Below are 5,067 nucleotides of genomic sequence, written 5' to 3'. Positions count from 1 at the left end.
GCCGGCCTCGGGCCCCTCCCAGGGACCCCGGACCCTCCCCTGGGACCCCCGGACCCGCCCCTGGGACCCCAAGAAGACTAACCGTACCTGTGGCCATGCTCCAGCACCCCCTACCCGCCTCCATCACACACACAAAAGGCCAAGGTAGGGGCCCCCCTAACCCCATCCTCCCCCTGAGCAGCGGGAGCACCGCCATCTCTCCCCACCTCCCCGGCCCGCAGTGGCGAACACCCCCCACCCCCAGCCGCCGGACGGCCCCTGGCCTCGCAGGAGCCCGCATTCCAGCTCCTATCGCCCCCCACCCCCATATGGGGGGCTTGGCTGGTAGTCGGGGTTAGAGGGGGAGTCCCTGGTTCCTGGGGGCGTAACCCACAGGGTCCACGACCCCGGACGCCGGTGCGCTTTTCCGGGGGAGCGGGGCCGGCCCGGCGCCAGGCTCCCGTCCCCGCGGCTGGTGTCGCTGAAGGAGCCGCTGTGCCGCTCGCACAGTCCCGTGGCTGCTTTTGGTCCCTCACCTGGCGGGGCAGGGGGCGGCAGCGGGGCCGGCCCGAGCGGGATGGCCGAGGAGCCCAGCGAACATCAGGGTGGGTGGTGAGCAGGCTTTGCGCTCGCGCTCGCTCAGTGTTTTTCCTCCTCTTGGACCTGGACCTGTCCAAGACCTGACAGACAGGTCCCGGGCTGCAGTGACACACGGAGGCCTGACCCTTTGCATCAGGCGGGGAGGTGCCTCCTCCACCCGGAACCGTCCGTCTGCAAACAAGACACCCGAGGCAGGGCCAGGGCCCAGCGCGTGGCCTCATCCCCACGGCAGACGTCCATCGATCGTGGTACCCCCTCCCCTCCTAGCGCCCCTGCTCAGGAGCCGGAGCCCCGGAATCCTTCTGCACACAATGCTGCAGAGAGTTAGCCTGGAAAGTGAAACCTATTTTTTTTTAAATTTTATTCCTGATAGGCAGAGAGCCAGTCTCGATTTCCCACCCATCCTTTGATCAGTGTCATCTGTGTCTCTGGGTTCTGGACCTGGTGCAATTCACCCTTTTTCTGAAGGAGGTGCCAGAACCTTGGTGGAACAAAAGTGCAGTTTGGAAAAGAACGTTTATAAAGAAATAAAGTTTTTTATAGCTCCCTAAAATAGACCTAAAGCTAACAATCTCTGATGGAAATTGGTGTCCTGTGTACAACCAGGAGCTTACAGTATCCCAGACACTGTAGCATCCCAGGGTTTCATTCAGAACTTTAAGGCTGGTTTGTTCATCCTATCCTACTCTTTCAATATTTATGATTCACACAGGTGATACATCCACCATCCCAGTTCTTTGGCTTCCTCTTCTCATAGGGCAAACCTTGGAACTGTATCTCTCTTTAGTATCAGCGTCTACCACTTCTTATTTATCTCCACACCAACTGGAGATCAGATACCTGGGGAGCCAAGTCCTACAGATATCTAGACAGACCTGTCAAGTCTAAAGAAGATGAGGAATTAGTGAGGGACTAGGTACGTTACGTTTCTCTTTCCCCATTTCTGCCACAATTGAGGATAGATTCTTAGACCTGTTGCTGGTAACCTACTGGGAGCATTTAACCTCAATTTGCTTTCCTTCCCTGCACTGATCATCCCCCACCCCAACCATATTCTATATCCTATGTTCTATCATTCTTCCTTAGTTTTCTTCACCGCATTCCTACTTAGTCTGCCTTCAAAACAAACCCACAGTGATGGGAAGAGGATAAAATAAAGAACAGAAGTAATTCCAGAGACTCTAAGCATCCCATAAAATAAATATCTTATAGAGTTGGAAGGCTGTGAGAACTTGGAGCTCATATGTTCTACCTCTGCTATTACTAAATCTCCCAAGACAATGCTATAAACAAACAATTTATAAAGAAATTAAGAGGAAAATGGCAATAAAAATAGTCTTTTGGTTTTATTTATTTAAAATATATATTTTTACTGATTTCAGAGAGGAAAGGAGAGGGTGAGAGAGATAGAAACATCAATGATGAGAGAGAATCATTGATTGGCTGCCTCCTGCACACCCCCTATAGGGGATCGAGCCCACAACCCTGGCATGTGCCCTGATCCAGAATCAAACTGGTGGCCTCTTGGTTATTGGCTCAATGCTCAACTGCTGAGCTACACCGGCTGGGCTCTTTCAGCATTTTAAAGATTAAAAAATAAATTATCTTCTAGCCTCCAAGGTTTCTGTTAAACGTTGGTGTTGCTCAAATAATTTTCTCTCTGTAATATGTTGTTTTCTTATGCTACTTTTAAGATTTATGCTTTATTTTTAGTTTTCGATAATTTGTACCTATGGGATATATATCAGCATATAATGTATTCTGTTGGGTGTTTATTTCCAATCTTGTATCTCTAAATTTCTGTCTTTAATTAAATTAAGAAAAATCTGAGCCATTATTTCTTTTTTTAAAATATTGACTTCAGAGAAAGAGAGGAAGGGGGAGAGAGAGTAAAACATCAATTTGTTGTTCCATTTATTTATGCGTTCATTGTTTGATTCTTGTATGTGCCCTGATGGGAGATCAAACCCAGAACTTTGGCGTATCTAACCAATGCTCTAACCAACTGAGCCAGGGTAGCCATTAATCCTGTTGTTGTTTTTTTAATCTTTATTGTTGAGATTATTAGAGATGTCCCTCTTTACCCCCCTCCACCAGGTTCCCGCCCTGTCCCAGGCCTTCGCCACCCTATTGTCTGTGTCCATAGGTAATGCATACATGCATATAAGAACTTTGTTTAATCTCTTCCTGCCCCTCACCCCACTTCCCTCTGAGAATCATCAGTCTATTCCATTTTCATGCCTCTGATTCTATTTTATTCACCAGTTTATTCTGTTCATTAGATTTCTTATTCATTTATTTTAATTTTTAGATTCAATTGTTGATAGGTATGTATTTGTTGCCATTTTGTTGTTCATATTTTTTATCTTTTTCTTTTTCTTCTTCTTCCTTTTCTTAAAGAATACCCTTCAGCATTTCATATAATACTGGTTTGTCGATGATGAACTCCTTTAGCTTTTCCTTATCTGTGAAGCTCTTTATTTGACCTTCAGTTCTAAATGATAGCTTTGCTGAGTAGAGTAATCTTGGTTGTAGGTGCTTGCTATTCATCACTTTGAATATTTCTTGTCACTCCCTTCTGGCCTGCATAGTTTCTGTTGAGAAATCAGCTGACAGTCATATGGGCATTCCCTTGTAGGTAACTAACTGCTTTTCTCTTGCTGCTTTTAAGATTTTCTCTTTGTCTTTAGCCCCTGGCATTTTAATTATGATGTGTCTTGGTGTGGTCCTCTTTGGATTCCTCTTGTTTGAAGTTTTCTGTGCTTCCTGGACTTATAAGTCTTTTTCTTTCACCAGGTAGGGGAATTTTCTGTCATTATTTCTTCAAATAGGTTTTCAATATCTTACTCTCTCTCTTCTTCTGGCACCCCCATAATTCAGATGTTCATACACTTGAAGTTGTCCCAGAGGCTTCTTACACTATCTTCATATTTTTCATTTCTTTTTTCTCTTTTCTCTTCTGGTTGGGTGTTTATTTTTTGTTTGTTTTTGTTTTTTGCTTCCTCATATTTCAAATTGTTGATTTGATTCTCAGAATCCTCTACCCTACTGTTGAATCCCTGTATATTATTCTTTATTTCAGTCAGTGTATGCTTAGTTTCTGACTGGTCCTTTCCCATTTTTTTGGAGGTTTCTAGAAGATTCATAAGTAACCTTATAACCATGGTTTTGAACTTTATATCCAGTAGTTTGCTTTCTTCCATTTCTTTCCTTTGTGACATGTTTCTTTGTCCCTGCATTTTGGCTGCTTCCCTGTGTTTGTTTCTATGTATTGGGTAGAGCTGCTATGTCTCCTTGAGTTGGTAGAGTGGCCTGTGTAGTAGGTGTTCTGTAGGGCCCAGTGACTCGGCCTCCCCAGTCACCTGAGCTGGGAGCTATAGGTGCACCTCTTTGTGGGCTGTGTGCACAGTCTTGTTGTAGTTGAGCCTTGATTGTTGTTGGTGTCCCTGAGAGGAATTGACCTACAGGCCAATTGGCTGTGAGGACCAGCTGGGACTACAGTGGGAGAGCTGCTTTGCAGGAGACACCCCTATGGAGCAGGACTTGCTTCAATGGGGCTTTGGTGCTCACTGAGTCTGCCCCTTGAGTGTGTCACTTATGGATGTGTAGAGTTGTAATCTGGTATGGTCTGATACTGACCACTGGGTACACTGGCTCTTGGATCTCCAAGGAGATGCAAAGTCAGCCACTGCCTGGGGCCACCCAGCAGGAGCTGCAGAGAGATCTGAAGACTCCTCCTCTTTGTATCAGATTTGGAATTTCCCAGATGAGACCCAGCTATGAAATAAGGCAGGCTGGTGCTGGTGCTGGATCTTGGGCCTTTTATTGATATGCTTGGGGCTCCCTGACCCAGCTGCAGCTTGTTTGAGAGATTTTAGCCTGATGAACAAGGGTCTTAGGGAATAACCAGGGCAGAACAAACAGAAATGGCTACCAGTCACCCCTGTGACCAACCGGGATGTCCCAACATAGGAACAATGATCCCTGTGAGCACCTCCATCTGGGAGAAAGCTGCCCCCAAGTTCCTTCCCCGATGTCAGACAATCCAGTTCCTCCTTGTGTGTGTCTGTGGTCCCCATAGCCTCACCCTGGTGCTGGAGCTCAGAGGAAGCAGGACCTTGTAAGTTTAGTTTGTGGTGCTGGCCTTTTAAGAGGAATAGCTGGGTCTCCAGCAGCCTCTGTGTTACTGAGCCCCAATCTGCACTGGTTTTTACAGCCCATAGTTCTTACTGCCCATAGGAACTTCTTTTCCCAGCTCTAGGACCCTGGCTACAGGTCTGATGTGGGGCTGGGACCCCTTGCTCCTCCAGGCTGCGTCCACAGAAATGATCTCCCTCCCTATTAAAAAAGTGGCACACGTGGGTGTCAGACCAGCCTGTTCTGCACCTTGCACCGCCTACCAGTCTCAGTGTGCTTTCTTCTTTACTTCTCTAGTTGTAGGACTTCCATTCAGCCAGCTTTCCGGTGGTTCTGAATGATGTTGTTCTA

General features: G+C 46.8%; 1 protein-coding gene across 1 annotated transcript in view; it reads right to left on the bottom strand.

The window, feature by feature from the left end:
• The window catches only part of ITSN2 (intersectin 2), a 104,927-nt gene extending 103,044 nt beyond the window's left edge, over window positions 1-1,883 (bottom strand). The window contains exon 1 of the mRNA XM_014546677.1: window positions 516-1,883. The gene's annotated coding sequence lies outside the window, so the exon portion shown is untranslated. The remainder of the gene's footprint in view (window positions 1-515) is intronic.
• Window positions 1,884-5,067: the final 3,184 nt, after the last annotated feature.

The sequence above is a fragment of the Myotis brandtii genome, unplaced genomic scaffold (assembly GCF_000412655.1).
Source record: "Myotis brandtii unplaced genomic scaffold, ASM41265v1 scaffold454, whole genome shotgun sequence".
Classification (NCBI taxonomy): domain Eukaryota; kingdom Metazoa; phylum Chordata; class Mammalia; order Chiroptera; family Vespertilionidae; genus Myotis; species Myotis brandtii.
This window is presented reverse-complemented; position numbering and strand designations above follow the sequence as displayed.